Source organism: Sapajus apella, unplaced genomic scaffold (genome assembly GCF_009761245.1).
Source record: "Sapajus apella isolate SASKATOON/1434 unplaced genomic scaffold, GSC_monkey_1.0 scaffold1, whole genome shotgun sequence".
NCBI lineage: Eukaryota > Metazoa > Chordata > Mammalia > Primates > Cebidae > Sapajus > Sapajus apella.
In genome coordinates this window covers 60,917,003-60,935,719 of record NW_022436941.1, presented here as the reverse complement: position 1 = coordinate 60,935,719, position 18,717 = coordinate 60,917,003, and the positions used below count along the sequence as shown (strand labels likewise).

Here is an 18,717-nt window from a genome sequence, read left to right as displayed (position 1 = left end):
ATGAGTGGACACATACAGAGTAATAAATTGTGCTGTTCAAACAGCAGCACAAGGCTAAAGTGTAACCAAGGGAGAAGTGTGTTGTGTGGATACTTTTGTGGACAAGGATACATTAAAGGAGTGACTGGGGCCAGCCACAGTAGCTCACATCTGTAATCCCGGCACCTTCAGAGGCCGACGCAGGCAGATCGCTTGAGTTTAACAGTTTGAGACCAGTCTGGGCAACGTGGTAAAACCCTGTCTCTACTAAAAATACAAAAATTAGCTGGACGTGGTAGTGCGTGCCTGTAGTCACAGCTATTTGGGAAGCTGAGGTGAGAAGATCACTTGAGCCCAGGAGGCAGAGGCTGCAATGAAGCAAGATCGCGCCACTTCACTTCAGCCTGGGTGACAGAGAAAGACTCTGTCTCAAAAAAAAGTAGTGACTGGATTGGATCGTAGTAATCTGACTTGCTTAGTGTTCATTCAGTCTTTTAACTGCTTCAAGCATATCATCAACAGTATTTGAAATCATGTTTTCTAATCCCAGCGCTTCGGGAGGCCAAGGTGGGTAGATTGCTTGAGATCAGGAGTTCCAGACCAGCCTGGCCAACATGGTGAAACCCTGTCTCTACTAAAAATACAAAAATTAGCTGGACGTGGTGGCATGTGCCTGTAGTCCCAACTACTCAGGTGGCTGAGGCACAAGAATCACTGATCTCCCAGGAGGCAAAGGTTGTAGTATTCCAGAGATCCCACCCCCGGACTCCACACTCCAGCCTGGGCGATAGAGTGAGACCTTGTCTCAAAAGAAAAGAAATAATGTATTGAACCCAAAAGCATCAAGAATCTCTAGACTTACTGTTTCAGCCCCGAATAATACTTGTTGCTTTAAGTCTTACAAATTAGAATTAAAATACAAATACATTTGAAAGAAGTAATACTAATGAACTAAATAACTTAGTAGGGCTGGGTGCAGTGGCTCACGCCTATAATCCCTGCACTTTGGGAGGCTAAGACAGGTGGATCATTTGAGGTCAGGAATTCAAGATCAGCCTGGCCAGTATGGTAAAACCCTGTCTCTACTAAAAATACAAAAAATTAGCTGGACATGGTGGTGCCCACCTATAATCACAGACACTTGGGAGGCTGAGGCAGGAGAATCAGTTGAACCCAGGTGGTTGCCGTGAGCTGAGACTGTACCACTGCACTTCAGCCTGGGCAACAGAGCGAGACTCTTTCTCAAAAAAAAAAAAAGGCCAGGCGTGGTGGCTCACACCTGTAATCCCAGCACTTTGGGAAACCGAAGTAGTCGGATCATGAGGTCAGGAGTTTCAGACCATCCTGACCAACATGGTGAAACCCTGTCTCTACTAGAAATATAAAAATTAGCCAGATGTGGTGGTGTACACCTGTAATCCCAGCTACTCAGGAGGCTGAGGAAGAAAAATCCCTTGAGCCCAGAAGTTTAAATCCAGCCTAGGTAACATAGCAAGACACCATCTCTAAAAATCAAACAGAGAGAGTAAGAGAGACCCAAGATAGAACCACAGTCTTTAATAACCTTGGAAGGAAGCCCTAGTCTTTAATAACCTTAGATGGAGCATACTTTTGCCATATTCTATTGGTCACACAGACCAACCCTCATACAGCGTAGGAAGGAATTGGACAAGGCTGTGAATACCAGAAAGTGGGGATAACAGGGGGCCATCTGGGTGTCTGGCTACCACATCACATTTTGAGTTATTCTGGCAAAAACAATTATCACCAGCTTATACCAAGAGCTGCTTCTTTCTGGAAAAGAGTGTAGAGAGAACAGATGAACCAGCCAGGAAGCAGACGTCCTGAAGCCAGGCACAGTGGATCTTGTCTGTAATCCCAGCACTCTGGGAAGCTGAGGCAGGAGGATCACTTGAACCCAGGAGTTTGAGACCAGTCTGGGCAACATAGTGAGACCCTGTCTCTACAAAAAATAAAAAACTTTAGCCAGGCATGGTGGCATGAGCCTGTAGTCCCAGTTACTCACATGGCTAAGATGGGAGGATCACTTGAGCCCAGAAGCCGAGGCTGCACTGCAGCCTGAGTGACAAAGCAAGACCCAGTCTCTGAAAGGAAAAACAAAATAGAGTTCCTGAAATGAGAGAGAAGGGTTAAGAAAGGATATGCCAAGAGCACCACAGGAAACTCTTCCCACTTTTTTCTTTTGGCCAGATTCAGTTCCAAAACGGAATTGTTATATTTGGCAGGTAATAAAAATATAAAATGTGTTCCATAATACCTTTAAGTGTTTTCAGTATGGACAGTTGATTACAAATGGTTATTCATTAGGAAGGTAGGAAAACTCAGCATATTTCCTATATTTTGGGACTTTGTAAGACAAAGACTCTGCGTCTGTACAAAAGGCCCTTTGTAGCAGCATGATAAAACAGTGAAACGGATGGTCTAAAAATTGTGGCATCCTTTTTGGAGTTATTGATCAAAGGGACGATAACGGCTTTCAATGGGCCCAACCTGTCGGGAACTGTCTGCCTCTGGCCTCTTCATTCCTATACTCCAGCCACACTATCTCCTTTTATGGACTGGCCCAACACCACCTAAGGCCAGTGCTGCCCCAGGCTGGGGGTGGAGAAGGAACTCAGAGGGCAGTGCGCCCAGGGTCAAGCTCCATGTTAGTGCTGGTGCCCAGCATTTTGTCTCCTGTGGGCCTGGGCCCCCAGATCATTGTCCTTCAGCTGTTCCAGGCTTCTGGTGCAAGGGTCTGACTTCGCTGATGAAGACTTGCTGCCTGGACCTGCAGCACATCCAATCCTTGCTGACTTCTGCCCCTGCTCTTCACTTTCAGACCTGACCTTCCTGGACCTGACCTCTGTTCTACCTCACTTAAGGGCCTGCTATGGATACATCCTTCTGTTCTAGGTGAAGTGTCCCTAGCTTCCCACAATCTGCACTGGCCTCACATAGTCTATCTTAATGTAACATATCCATCACTTCCCTCAGCCTCTCTTTTGGTGCAAAATGAAATACAGTCTCTATTATAAAATATATTCCCTTGGCAGGGTCCAGTGGCTTCCCCCTATAATCTCAGCACTTTGGGAGGCTGAGGCAGGCACATCACTTCAGCCCAGGAGTTCAAGGCCAGCCTGGGCAACATAGTAAAATCCTATCTCTACAAAAATTTTTAAAAAAGAAAAAATTAGCCAGGAAAGGCACTGCACACCTGTGATCCAACTACTGGGGATGCTGAGGTGGGAGGGTTGTTTGAGCCTGGGAGGCAGAGGTTGCAGTGAGCCAAGATCATACCGGTGCACTCTAGCCTGGGTAACAGAGCAAGACCCTGTATCAAATAAATAAATAATACGTTCCTTTATACAAAAGATTTAAATTTTTATTGGTCTAAGGACTGTTTGCATATTTTAAAATATTTTGTCCTATTTTTTCCATTAATTAATTTATTTAATCCATTATTCAAAACAATATCTTTCCATGTTGGCTGGTATATTTTCCCTGCTTGAAACTTACCATCCATCTTCACATATGCTGTTCTTCTCCATCGAGAGTGGAGTCTTGCTGGGCACAGTGGCTCACGCCTGTAATCCCAGCACCTTGGAAGGTTGAGGAGGGTGGATCACCAGGTTAGGAGATCTAGACCATCTTGGCTAACAGGGTAAAACCCTGTCTCTACTAAAAATACAAAAAATTAGCCAAGCATGTTGGCATGTGCCTGTAGTCCCAGCTACTCAGGAGGCTGAGGCAGGAGAATCGCTTGAACCTGGGAGGTGGAGGTTGCAGTGAGCCAAGATTATGCCACTGCACTCCAGCCTGGGTGACAGAGCGAGACCCTGTCTCAAAATGCAAACAAAAACAAAAAAACAGAGTGGAGTCTATTTCTTCTCTCTTTTAATCTGAGCTGGCCTGGAGCATGCTCTCACCCACAGAATGTGACAAATGTGGAGCCCTTTTCATTGCAGGCCTGGACACTAAGAAACCTGGTGGCTTTCACTTTTTCTCTCAAGGGCCCTTGAGCCACTGTGTAAAACAGTCCAACTACTCTGTTGGAGAATTGAAGGCAGATGAGGCAGACATGTGAGTCAAGCTCATCCAGGCAACACCACTTGGAGCTGGGACCAGCAGACCCCACCCAGCCCTGCCTAAATGGCAGTATCAGAACAAGTAAGTGGTTTCTATTGTTTCAAGTTGATAAATTTTGGGGTGGTTTGCAATACAGCAATAAATATCATACACTAGGTTGGGTGTGGTGGCTCACGCCTGTAATACCGGCTCTTTTGGAGTGTAAGGCAGGCAGATCTCTTGAGCTCAAGAGTTCATGACTAGCCTGGGCAACATGGCAAAACCCCGTCTGTACTAAAAATACGAAAATTAGCCGGGCATGGTGGCGTGTGCCTGTAGTTCTAGCTACTTAGGAGGCTGAAGTGGGAGGATGGTTTAAGCTGGGGAGGCAGAGGTTGCAGTGAGTAGAGATCCCACCACTGCTCTCCAGCATGGATGACAGAGCAAGAATCTTGTTTGAAAAAAACAAAGGGCCAGCCAGGCATGGTGGCTCACGCCTGTAATCCAAGCACTTTGGAGGCCAAGGCAGGCGAATCACCTGAGGTCGGGAGTTCGAGACCAGCCTGACCAACATGGTGAAACCCCATCTCTAAAAGAAAAAAATTATTTAAAAAAAAAAAAAAAAGGGCCAGGCACAGTGGCTCACACCTGTAATCCCAGCACTTTGGGAGGCTGAGACAGGTGGAACACCTGAAATTTGAGAGTTTGAGACCAATCTGGAGAAACTTTGTCTCTACTAAAAATACAAAATTAGCCGGGCGTGGTGGCACATGCCTGTAATCTCAGCTACTCAGGAGGCTGGGGCAGGAGAAATCACTTGAATCTGGGAGACGGAGCTTGCGGTGAGCCACTATCACGCCACTGCACTCCAGCCTGGGTAACAAGAGCAAAACTCCCTCACAAAAAAAAAAAAAAAAAAAGTACTTCCAAATGCCTGGAGGAAACAAAAATATGTTGCCTGTAGTTTCAAGAGTGAAAGTATTCTGGCCGGGCATGGTGGCTCATGCCTGTAACTCCAGTACTTTGGGAGGCCAAGACGGGTGGATCACTTGAGGCTAGGAATTGGAAACCAGCCTGACTGACAAAATTACAAAAAATCAGCTGGGTGTGGTGGCACACACCTGTAATCCCACTTACTATGGAGACTGAGGCAGAAGAATCACTTGAAACCAGGAAACAGAGGTTGCCGTGAGCCAGGATTGCATCACTGCACTCCAACCTTGGTGACAGCGCCAGACTCCATCTCAAACAAAACAAAACAAAAACAACAAAAAAGAATGAAATTATCCATTCAGAAAGACAGTAAGCCAAATGGCAACATGCCACCTTTTGGCAGGGTGAAGGTTTCTGGGGCACTTTCACTTACTTGATTTTTTTTTTTTCACAATGAGTATTACTTTTAAAAATCAGGCAAAAATGGCCAGGCGCGGTGGCTCACGCCTATAATCCCAGCACTTTGGCAGAGGTGGGTGGATCACCTGAGGTCAGAGGTTCACCTAGCTAACATGGTGAAACCCCATCTCTACTAAAAATATAAAAATTAGGGCTGGGGAAGTGGCTCACGCCGGTAATCCCAACACTTTGGGGGGCCCAGGTGGGCGGATCATGAGGTTAGGAGTTCAAGACCAGTCTGGCCAACATAGTAAAACCCGTCTCAACTAAAAATACAAAAAATTAGCTGGGTGTGGTGGTGTCTGCCTGTAATCCCAGCTACTTGGGAGGCGGAGGCAGGAGAATTGAATGAACCTGGAAGGCAGAGGTTGCAGTGAGCCGAGATCACACCATTGCACTCCAGCCCGGGGAACAGCGACACTCCGTCTCCAAAAAGACAAACAAACAAAAAACTACAAAAATCAGCCAGGCATGGTGGCACGTGCCTATAATCCCAGCTACTCAGGAGGCTGAGGCAAGAGAATTGCTTGAACCCAGGACACGAAGGTTGCAGTGAGCTGAGATCACTCCACTGCACTCCAGCCTAAGAAAATTTTGAATTAAGAAACTTTTAATAACCTTTATATGTCTGTTACATTTTTTGAAATATATGAAAACAAGCAAACTCAATATTGTTGGGTAAAAGATAAATTGATGTAATACTGGAATACAGATTTAGAGTCCTAAAATTATTCATACCCTTTAGCCCACTAATTCCATTTGCAGGATTAAACTCAAGGAAATGACCAGAAAGAAAAGAAGTAGTGTGTACAAAGATGGTCATAGAAATGCTATTTATAAAACTGGAAAATTGGAAAGATCTCAAATGTCCAACAATAGAGGTAAGGCTGAGCAAACTGGTACATTGTCAAGATAGAAAACTCTGAAACACTAATATGTGAACTAGGTGGACACACGGAAGTAGTGGCTGAAGTTTAATAAAAAGCCAACAAAATCTTTACGTAGGTGGTGGTCCTCAGAAAGCAATACCCTAAAGACTGTGGTTTGACATGCTGAGAAGGCTTAGAAGCTGCCCCGGAGTCCCTCAAACCTTGTCTTGTCCTCTGCACTCCAAGTGCAGGGAGGGACTCTCTCTGGGATTTCCTTGTCTGATCAAGAGAACTTCTTTCCAAAAGAAACACAATTTGGAGCCTGAACAGTGGTTCACGCCTATAATCTCAGCATTTAGGGAAGCTGAGATGGGTAGATCACTTGAGGTCAGGGGTTTGAGACCAGCCTGGCCAACATGCTGAAATCTTGTTTCTACTAAAAAAACAAAAATCAGTGGGGCACAGTAGCAAGCTACTCAGGAGGCTGAGGTAGGAGAATCGCTTGAACCCGGGAGGCAGAGGTTGCACTGAGCTGAGATCATGCCACTGCACTCCAGCCTGGGTGAGTGAGACTCCATCTCAAAAAAAAAAAAGGAAAAAAAGAAACACAATTGCCTTCCTCCCCTGGCTGAAATCTCATTATCTATCTCAGAAAAGACAGAAATTGAACCACACCTGGAGGGACTTTTTCACAAAGAGGATCATTTAGAAGTTAATTACTGGGTATTTATTCTCCCTAATAATCCTTTGGTCAGGCACTGTAGCTCATGTCTGTAATCCCAGCACATTGGGAGACCAAGACAGATGGATCACCTGATCACAGGAGTTTGAGACTAGACTGGGCAACACAGTGAAACACCCATCTCAAAAAATTAAATTAAATTAAAATAGAAACAAACAAAAAAACATCAGTGGCATGACCTGGCACGGTGGTTCACGTGTAATCCCAGCACTTTGGGAGGGCAAGAGGGACGGATCACCAGAGGTCAGGAGTTTGAGACCAGCCTGGCCAACATGGTGAAAACTTGTCTCTACTGAAAATACAAAAAAATTAGCTGGGCCTGATGGCATGTACCTATAATCCCAGCTACTTGGGAGACTGAGGCATGAGAATCACTTGAACTGGGGAGGTGGAGGTTGCAGTGAGCCAAGATAGTGCCACTGCACTCCAGCCTGGGCAACACAGCAAGCAAGACTGTGTCTCAAAAATGAACAAACAAACAAACAAAACAAATCATTTGCTGCCCCTCAAATGAATTGTCTACAGTCTCTATCTCCCCTCTCCCCTTTGAAAAAGAAGAGTATGTAGGCCTGCCTGGTGGCTCACACCTATAATCTGAGCACTTTGGGAGGCTGAGGTGGGAGCATCCCCTGAGCCCAGGAGTTCAAGACTAGCCTGGACAACATAGCGAGACTCTGTCTCTATTTCGATGTTTTTTAAAAACTTCTGTAAGCTTCTGTGCTCGGGGTTGTGTTACCGGGTACTCATTCTGCGAGTCCATGCTATGCACACTAAAATAAAATTGTGTATGTCTTTTCTCCTATTAATCTGACTTTTGTCAGCTGATTTTAGCAAGCCTTCAAAGGGCAAAGGGAAAGTTTTTCCTTGGCCCTTCACATAGACATACAGCTAATGCAAAATGGATATATGAATTAACAAAGATCGGAAAACAATATATGGAGTACTGGGCAGGCCAGGTGGCTCACACCTGTAATCCCAGAACTTTGGGAGGTCAAGGCAGGAGGATCACTTGAGCCCAGGAGTTTGAGACCTTGTCTTTACAAAAAAATTAAAAAAAAAAAAAAAACCTGGCATGGTAGTGCATGCCTGGGCCCAAGGAGCATCATTTAGGCCCAGGAGGTCAAGGCTGCAATGAGCTGTGAGTGCACCACTGGACTCCAGTGAAACCTTGTCTTAAAAAAAAAAGTGCATAAAAAAAAATAATAAAAAAGGCCAGGCACAGTGGCTCACGTCTGTAATCCCAACACTTTGGGAGGCCAAGGTGGGTGGATCACCCGAGGTCAGGAGTTAGAGACCAGCCTGACCAATATGGTGAAACCCCATCTCTATAAAAAAAAAAATTTAAAAAGTGTGTATGCATATATATATATAGAGAGAGACAGACAGATATACACGCACACACACACATACACACAAAGGGTTATAAATAGTTATAGATTAAATTTGTTCTTTTGTTAAGAGATGGGATTTCACCATCTTGCCTAGGCTAGTTTTTGTTTTGTTTTGTTTTGTTTTGTTTTGAGATGGAGTCTTGCTCTGTTGCCCAGGCTGGAGTGCAGTGGTGCGATCACTGTAATCTCTGCCTCTCGAGTTCAAGCGATCCTCTTGCCTCAGCCTCTCAAGTAGCTGGGATTACGGGTACATGCCATCATGCCTGGCTAATTTTTGTATTTTTAGTAGAGATGGGGTTTTAGCATGTTGGCTAGGGTGGTCTTGAACTCCTGACCTCAAGTGATCCACCCACCTCAGCCTTCGTGGGGAACATCTAGGGCCCGAGTGTAGTGGAATCAACTATTGGGCTTATTCTCTTAAATGCCTGTGCCTGAGTACCCCATTGTTCTCCCAAGACAGCAGTGCAGTTTCACACCCACAGAAATAATGGGTGCATTAGCATTCTGGGAATAGTTTGTAATTAATGATATCAAATCAGTCATTTTAAAAAAATGGGTGCAGTAATGGGTATACCAGAACAAAAGGAAATGACAGATTGATAGAGGACATCTTTTCTCTTTTTTTTTTCCTTTGAGACCAAGTCTCGCTCTGTCAACCAGGCTAGAGTGCGATGGGGCAATCTTGGTTCACTGCAACCTCTGCCTTCTGAGTTCAAGCGATTCTCCAGCCTCAGCCCCAGTAGCTGGGATTACAGGAGTGTGCCACCAAGTCTGGCTAATTTTTGTATTTTTAGTAGAGATGAGGTTTTACCACGTTGGTCAGACTGTTCTTGAATTCCTCACCTGGTGATCCACCCACCTCAGCCTCCCAAAGTGCTGGGGTTACAAGCGTGAGCCACCGCGCCCGGCCTTCCCTTTTTATGCCAAAATGATGGGATACACTTATATGGTTATTTGCATTACCACCAAAGAAAAATTCCACGCAGAATGGAAGGGTTAATTTATTTAAAAATAAGAACAATCTCAAACATACCAAGAAGCATAAAAGATAATGTAATAAACACCCATATAATCAATACCCAGATTTAACCAATGTAAATATTTGGAAATCTCTTTTGCATCCCTCCACAATCCTATTCATTTCCTTTGCTTCTCAGAGGAAAAACAATTTGAATCTTGGTATGTGTTGTGCCCTTTAATTTGGAAATCTTTTTATAGGGAAGAAGTTTATTCATATAGCCCTAACTCTTTTGCAATCATTTAAAAAAAAAATTTTAAGACAACAAAACAAACCAACAACAACAAAAGAGGGCTGGGCACATGACTCATGTTTTTAACCCCAGCACTTTGGGAGGCTGAGGTGGGAGAATCCCTTGAGCCTAAGAGTTTGAGACCAGCCTAGGCAACATGATGAGACCCCTATCTATACAAAAATAAAAATAAAATTTTTTATTTTCTTTTTTTTTAGAGATGGGGTGTCACCATGTTGACCAGGCTGGTCTCGAACTCCTGACCTCAGGTGAATCACCCATCTCAGCCTCCCAAAGTGCTGGGATTACAGGCGTGAGCCACTTCACCCAGCCTTTATTTTTTTCCTTTACCTCATCTCTGAGAGCCAAAAATAAAAATAAAATTAGCACCTGGCCAACATGGTGAAACCTTGTCTCTACTATAAACACAAAAATTAGTCAGGCATGGTGGTGGGCGCCTGTTGTCTCAGCTACTCAGGAGGCTGAGGCACAAGAATCGCTTGAGTCCAGGAGGCAGAGGTTGCAGTGAGCCAAGATCATGCCATTGTACTCCAGCCTAGGCGACAGAGGGAGACACTGTCTCAAAAAAAAAAAGAAAAAAAAAAAAAAATAGCCAAGCATGGTGGCATGTACCTGTAGTCCCAACTGCTCCAGGAGGCTGAGGTGGGAGGACCGCTTGAGCCCAGGTGGTCGAGGCTACAGTGAGCTATGGTCATGCCCACTACACTCCAGCCTGGGTGACAGTTAGAGGCCCTGTCTCAAAAATAAAAAAAGAAAGAAAAATATTTTTACCATGTAAGTCTCCATGTAAGTATAAATCCATAAATAATATAGAATGTCATTTTATTTTAAAACTGAAAGAGATAGCATCATAAATAGCATCATAATGTATATACCATACTGCAAATTTTTTTTTTCACGTAACGTTGCTTTTGAAATACATCAGGTTAGCAAATGTAGTTGTAATTAATTTTGTGTCAATGGCCACATGGTAATTTTTTTTTATAATAGGGACTGGTTTCACCATGTTGCCCAGGCTAGTCTCAAACACCCGGGCTCAAATGATTTGGCTGCCTTGGCCTCCCAAAGTGCAGGGATTACAGTTTCGAGCCACCACACCCTTGCCTTGGTTTTTTTGTTGTTGTGGTTGTTGTTATTGTTGTTTGTTTTTTGAGACGGAGTCTTGCTCTGTTGCCCAGACTGGAGTATAGTGGCACGATCTCGACTTGCTGCAACCTCCTCCTCCAGGTTCAAGCAATTCTCCCTGCCTTGGCCTTCCAAGTAGCAGGGATTACAGGCACCCACCATCACACCCACCTCATATTTGTATATTTAGTAGAAACAGGGTTTCGCCATGTTGGCCAGACTGGTCTCAAACTCCTGACCTCAGGTGATCCACCCACGTTGGCCTCCCAAAGTGCTGGGATTACAGGTGTGAGCCACCGCCCTGGCCTGTTTTTTAATTATTAATTTTTTTATAAAGTATTTTAAAAATACAAAAGATAAAATATTATAATGAATACTCAGGTACTCAACACCCAACTTCATCATCTATTACAATCATGCTGTGTAGTGCCATATTAATTAAGATTTTATTTTTTTTCTTTCTCTTTCCCCAAATAGATTTTGTTTTTAAAGAAACAACACTTGGCCGGGCGCGGTGGCTCAAGCCTGTAATCCCAGCACTTTGGGAGGCCGAGGCGGGTGGATCACGAGGTCAAGAGATCGAGACCATCCTGGTCAACATGGTGAAACCCCGTCTCTACTAAAAATACAAAAAAAAAAAAAAAAAAAGAAACAACACTTACAGATATAGTTGTGGCCCCTGAATCCCTTACCCTGAGCTTAGTCCTCACCCTTCCTTTGTAGACACCATGAGGAATTCAGTGTTTAAAATTTCTATATTTTTTCTGTGAATATTTTAATACTTTTCTTACTTTTTAATCTATAAACAATATATAGTTGTGCTTCAAATATTTAAAAATTTTATAGAAATAATACACATACCTCTTTTTTTTCTTGAGATGGGATCTCTCTGTGTTTCCCAGGCTGGTCTCAAACTCTTGAGTTCAAGGGATCATCCCTCCTCAACCTCTCAACAGTGTTGAGATTACATGCATGAGCCACCATGCCCGGCCTACATGCTTTTTTCTGTTTTTTTTTTTTGTTTGTGTGTGTGTGTGTGTGTGTGTGTGTGTGTTTTTCACTTAACATCATGTTTCTGAGAATTAACCATGTTGAAAGATGGCAAATTTAGTTTTTCACAGATGTCTTATTAGTTCGTTCATTTTCTTTTTTTTTTTTTTTAAGACGGGTTTTCACTGTATTGGTCAGGTTGATCTTGAACTCCTGACCTTGTGATCCACTCACCTTGGCCTCCCAAAGTGCTTGGATTACAGGCGTGAGTCACCGTGCCCTGCCAGTTCGTTCATTTTCATTTCTGAATTTTTTTTTATTGTAGGGACTATCCTACATACATTTATTGATTACTATATGATGAAAATTGAGGTTGTTTCCAGATTTTTACTATTATAAATAATATTACTATTGGTTGAAGTCTATCTCAATGGAGATTTTCCTATAGCTGCATGTCGTTGTAAACTCCTCATAAAGTAACTGTGGTTTTGCTTTACTCACAGGACTATTTGTTAGATTTGTGGGAAAGAACTATAAGACAGTTGCTAAAAATATGAAAGACCTAATAATTTCTCTTTTACTGTAGATACTGGCATATTCCACAGATCTGTACTATTATTCTTGAGTGTGATAGCTTAGAAATGAATATGATTGAAATATCATGTTTAGAGAGGGTGTCAAATTGAGAACCAGGCAGATCCACCTACTCTAAAAATTACCCTAAAGTAAATTGGTCGTAGAAATTAGATTCCAGGCCGAGTACAGCAGCTCACACCTATATCCCAGCACTTTGGGAGGCTGAAGTGGGCGGATTACGAGATCAAGAGATCGAGACTATCCTGGCTAACACGGTGAAACCCCAATTCTACTAAAAAAAAAAAAGAAAAAAAAATTAGCTGGATGTGGTGACACATGCCTGTAGTCCCAGCTACTCGGGAGGCCAAGGCAGGAGAATCACTTGAACCCAGGAGGCAGAGGTTGCAGTGAGCAGAGATCACGCTACCGTACTTCAGCCTGGAGGACAGAGTGAAACTCCATCTCAAAAAAGAAAGAAAGAAAGAAAGAAAGAAATTAGATCCCAAAGATTCTTGATTTTTCCACAGGTAAATTTTGAAGCCTTCATGAATATGTTCATATAAAAAGGAGATGAAAGAAGTCAAAATAAAAGAATTATGGGCTCACAGGATGACTGGATTAAGCATTAGTTCTATTAAAAAGGGCTAATTTGAAGATAAATCTATTGAAAATAACTTTTGACTTTAGCTATTTAGAGGAACTAAAGGGACCTTGATGGACAGTGAAAGGAATCACAACATCAAATTTCTTTTTTTTTTTTTGTAAAATATAAATAAAAAATAAAAAATTTTTTATGGAACGCTTCACGAATTTGCGGGTCATCCTTGTGCAGGGGCCATGCTAATCTTCTCTGTATCGTTCCAATTTTAGTATATGTGCTGCTGAAGCGAGCATAACATCAAATTTCTTGAATAAAAATTTATTGACTTAATAATTAATATTACTATGAACCTTATGGCAGACATGGAGAGGCACAGCCAAGATCCTCTTTCAAGGAAAGTGTTATTGTCTCAACGCTGCAACTGCTGACAGTGCTGTCAGTGCACAACATTGATTCAGCTTTCAGTCCCTTTAGAGGATCACTTCAGTTTCACCTAAGGCTTACCCTTCCAAGGACAACCCATATCCCATGACTGGGCAAATGCATAAACACCTGGCCCATTGTAGGAGTGGCTTAACTCCACAGCTGCTTACAGAGTCAGTGCTTTTGGGCCCCCATCACAGCATGGTGTCTTCATCTTCCCTCTTCGCTCCTTCCCATTCTTTTCCACAAAAGGCACACTCTAGTAAACGACCTGTCCATTAAATTCCGTAAACATTAACAGATTAATAAAGAAAAATACGATTATCTCAATATATGCTACAAGCTACTCTGTGGGAGAGAGAGGCCATATGGAGGAGTATGGAAGCCCCAGATACGTGAGCGAATAAGCCATATTGGATGTCCAGCCTGATCAAGCCCCAAGTGAGAACCACCCAAGCAAGCCCAGTCCCACCCAAGCAAGCCCAGAACCACCAAGCAAGCCCTACAGAGACAAGAGAGATGATAATAAATCATTGTTTTTGCATCACTTTAAATCTTAGGATGGCTTGTTACAAAGTAGTATATGAGGTGGATCCAAGATGGCCGTTTAGAAACAGCTCAGGATTGCAGCTCCCAGTGAAAGCACAGAGGGTGAGTGGACGCCGCATTTTTATTGCCCACAGACTAGGAAATTCCCTGGCAGAGGAGCTCCACGGGTCACCAGCGCAGCTGTTTCGGCCAGCGCAGCTGTGCCGGCCGGCGCCGCTGTTTTGCCCCACGCGGCTGCTTTGTCAGCGCCCTGGCGCAGCGGTTCTCCATACAAAGTACACTGGTCTGGGTGCCCTTTTGGCTGGCGATTGGAGCCACGGGAAGTCGCCCATTCATCTGTTTAAAAAAGGGACTGAACAGGGAACCAGGACAGTAGATTCCAGGGCAAAAAAAGCTCCACAAATCTCAGTGCTGCTGTTTAAGCCAGCGCAGTGAGTCGCCACATGGGAAAACACACAGATCCCGGCACCTCTTCAACAGGCGACTGGAACACCAACTTAAAAAAAAAAAAAAGGCTCTGAGGCAGGGAGCCAGGCGATCAGGCTCGGCTGGTCCCACCCCCACAAAAGAACAGCAATCAGAAACTCTCTGGATTGAGAGTTTCACAGCAAGCGCAGCTGAACCCAGGACGGTCCAGCTCTGTGGGGGGAGGGGCGTCCGCCATTACTGAGGCAGCCCGCCACTACAGAGGTAGTCAGTCAATGCTGAGGCAGCCCACCATTGCCAAGGTAACCTGCCATTGCTGAGGCAGCCCGCCATTGCCAAGGCAACCCGCCACTACAGAGAGACTCAGCCTTAACAGAGGTGGTCCACCATTGCTGAGGCAGTTTTAACTACACCCATATAAACAGGACTGCAGGGAAGTTCACTCGGCAGCTGGGTGGCGCCCACAGCAGCTCAGCAAAGCCTCTACAGGCAGACAGTGACTAGGCTGCCTCCTTGCTGGGCAGGGAAGCTCTGAAGGAAAAAAAAAGAAGGCAGCAACATAACGGAAACTCATAAATAAAGCCCTAAATCCCTGGGACAGAGCACCTGGGAACAAAAAGCAGTTTATGAGTTCAGCTACAGCAGACCTAAACGTACCTGCCCAGCAGCTCTGAATGAACAACGGAGCTCACAGCTCAGCACTTGAGCTCCTATAAAGAACAGACTGTCTCCTCAAGCAGTTCCCTGACCCCTGTATATCCAAAGAGCCACCTCATAAAGGAGAGATCAGACTGACATTTGGCGGGTATCCTTCTGGGACAAAGATAGCAGAAGAAGAAAACTGGTAACAACCCTTACTGTTCTGCACCTGCTGCAGGTGATCCCCAGGCAAGCAGGGCCGGGAGTGGACCTCAGCAGACCTACAGCAGAGGGGCCAGACTGTCAGAAGGAAAACTAAGAAACAGAAATAACCTCATCATCAACAAACAGAACGTCCACTCAGAGACCCAATCTGAAAGCCAGCAACTACAAAGACGATAGATGGATAAATCCATAAGGATGGGAAGAAACCAGCGCAAAAAGGATGAAGACACCTGAAACCAGAACACCTCTCCTCCTACAAGGGATCACAACTCCTCACCAGCAAGGGAACAAGGTTGGATGGAGAACGAGTGTGATGAAATGACAGAATCAGACTTCAGAAGGTGGGTAGTAAGAAACTTCTGTGAACTAAAAGAACATGTTCTAACCCAATGCAAAGAAACTAAGAACCTTGAAAAAAGATTTAATGAAATGCTAACGAGAATGGACAAAATAGACAGGAATATAAGTGAATTAATGGAGCTGAAAAACACAACACGAGAACTTTGCAAAGCATGCACAAGTATCAACAGCTGAATTGACCAAGCAGAAGAAAGGATATCAGAGGTCGAAGATCAACTCAATGAAATAAAACGGGAAGGCAAGAATAGAGAAAAAAGGGTAAAAAGGAATGAACAAAGTCTCCAAGAAATGTGGGACTATGTGAACAGACCTAATCTACATTTGATAGGTGTACCTGAATGCGACGAAGAGCATGAATCCAAGCTGGAAAATACTCTTCAGGATATTATCCAGGAAAACTTCCCCAACCTAGCAAGGCAGGCAAATATTCAAGTCCAGGAAATACAGAGAACACCACAAAGATATTCCTCAAGAGGAGCAACCCCAAGGCACATAATTGTCAGATTCACCAGGGTTGAAATGAAGGAGAAAATACTAAGGGCAGCCAGAGAGAAAGGTCGGGTTACCCACAAAGGGAAGCCCATCAGACTGACAGCAGATCTCTCAGCAGAAACCCTACAAGCCAGAAGAGAGTGGGGGCCAATATTCAACATCCTTAAAGAAAAGAACTTTCAACCCAGAATCTCCTATTCAGCCAAACTAAGCTTCATAAGTGAAGGAAAAATAAAATCCTTTGTGAACATGTAAGTACTCAGAGATTTTGTCACCACCAGGCCAGCTTTACAAGAGCTCCTGAAAGAGGCTCTACACATATAATGTAACAACCAGTACCAACCACTCCAAAAACATGCCAAATGGTAAAGAGAATCAACACAATGAAGAATCTGCCTCAACTAATGGGCAAAACAGCCAGCTAGCGCCAAAATGGCAGTATCAAATTCACATATAACAATATTAACCCTAAATGTAAATGGACTAAATGCCCCAATCAAAAAACACAGACTGGTAAATTGGATAAAAAGCCAAAACCCATTGGTGTGCTGTATCCAGGAAACCCATCTCACGTGCAAGGATACACAAAGGCTCAAAATAAAGGGATGGAGGAAGATTTACCAAGCAAGTGGAGAGCAAAAAAAAGCAGGAGTTGCAATTCTCATCTATGATAAATTAGACTTTAAAGCAACAAAGATCAAAAGAGACAAAGAAGGACAATTACATAATGGTAAAAGGATCAATGCAACAAGAAGAGCTAACGATCCTAAATACATACGCACCCAACACAGGAGCACCCAGATACATAAGGCAAGTTCTTAATGACTTACAAAGAGACTTAGATTCCCACTCAGTTATAGTGGGAGACTTTAACACCCCATTGTCAATATTAGACAGATCAACCAGACAGAAAATTAACAAGGATATCCAGGACTTGAACTCAGACCTGGACCAAGCAAACCTAATAGACATTTACAGAACTCTCCACCCCAAATCCACAGAATATACATTCTTCTCAGCACCACATCATACCTACTCTAAAATTGACCACACAATTGGGAGTAAATCACTCCTCAGCAAATGCAAAAGAATGGAAATCATAACAAACAGTCTCTCAGACCACAGTGCAATCAAGTTAGAACTCAGAATTCAAAAACTAACCCAGAACTGCACAGCTTCATGGAAACTGAACAACTTGCTCTTGAATGTTGACTGGATAAACAATGAAATGAAGGCAGAAATAAAGATGTTCTTCGAAACCAACGAGAATGAAGACACAACATACCAGAATCTCTGGGACACATTTAAAGCAGTCTCTAGAGGAAACTATATGGCAATAAGTGGCCACATGAGAAGCAAGGAGAGATCAAAAATTGGCACCCTATCGTCAAAATTGAAAGAGCTAGAGGAGCAAGATCAAAAAAACTTAAAGTCTAGCAGTAGACAAGAAATAGCTAAGATCAAAGCAGAACAGAAGGAGATAGAGACACAAAAACCCTTCAAAAAATCAATAAATTCAGGAGCTGGTTTTTTGAAAAGATCAGCAAAATAGACAGGCCACTAGCCAGATTAATAAAAAAGAAAAGAGAGAATAACCAAATTGATGCAATAAAAAACGATAAAGGGGATATCACCACAGACTCCACAGAAATTCCAACCATCATCAGAGATTATTACAAACAACTATATGCACATAAACTAGTAAACCTGGAAGAAATGGATAAATTCCTGGACACTTGCCTCCTCCCAAGCCTAAACCAGGAAGAAGCTGAAACACTGAACAGACCCATAACAAGGTCTGAAGTTGAGGCAGCAATTAAGAGCTTACCACCCAAAAAAAGCCCAGGTCCAGACAGGTTCACAGCCGAATTCTACCAGACATACACAGAGGAGCTGGTACCATTCCTTCTGAAACTATTCCAAACAATACAAAAAGAGGGAATTCTTCACAAATCATTTTATGACACCAACATCATCCTGATTCCAAAACCCGGCAGAGACTCAACAAGAAAAGAAAACTTCAGGCCAATATCCATGATGAACATAGATGCAAAAATCTTCAATAAAATACTGGCAAGCCAATTGCAACAGCACATCAAAAATCTTATCCACCATGATCAAGTAGGCTTCATCCCGGGGATGCAAGGCTGGTTCAACATACGCAAGTCTATAAACGTAATTCACCACATAAACAGAACCAAAGACAAAAAAAACCACATGATTATCTCAATTGATGCAGAGAAGGCCTTTGACAAAATTCAACAGCCCTTTATGCTAAAAACCCTCAATAAGGCCGGGCGTGGTGGCTCAAGCCTGTAATCCCAGCACTGTGGGAGGATGAGGCGGGTGGATCACGAGGTCAAGAGATCGAGACCATCCTGGTCAACATGGTGAAACCCGTCTCTACTAAAAATACAAAAAATTATCTGGGCATGGTGGCGCGTGCCTGTAATCCCAGCGACTCAGGAGGCTGGGACAGGAGAATTGCCTGAACCCGAGAGGCGGAGGTTGCGGTGAGCCGAGATTACGTCATTGCACTCCAGCCTGGGTAACAAGAGCGAAACTCCGTCACAAAAAAAAAAAAAAAAAAAAAAAAAAA

The 18,717-nt window shown here is 43.6% G+C and overlaps 1 long non-coding RNA gene and 2 other non-coding genes across 3 annotated transcripts in view; 1 reads left to right on the top strand and 2 right to left on the bottom strand.

Moving 5' to 3' along the window:
* Positions 1-9,979: 9,979 nt before the first annotated feature.
* Positions 9,980-18,717, bottom strand: part of LOC116551316 — a 24,156-nt gene continuing 15,418 nt past the window's right edge. The window contains exon 3 of the long non-coding RNA XR_004268844.1: positions 9,980-10,012. This is a non-coding gene — a long non-coding RNA (uncharacterized LOC116551316). The remainder of the gene's footprint in view (positions 10,013-18,717) is intronic.
* Positions 12,242-12,371, top strand: LOC116554429. Its single transcript, XR_004270203.1, has one exon. It is a non-coding gene; the product is annotated as a small nucleolar RNA SNORA18 (small nucleolar RNA).
* On the bottom strand, positions 13,186-13,297 carry LOC116554109. Its single transcript, XR_004270052.1, has one exon. It is a non-coding gene; the product is annotated as a U6 spliceosomal RNA (small nuclear RNA).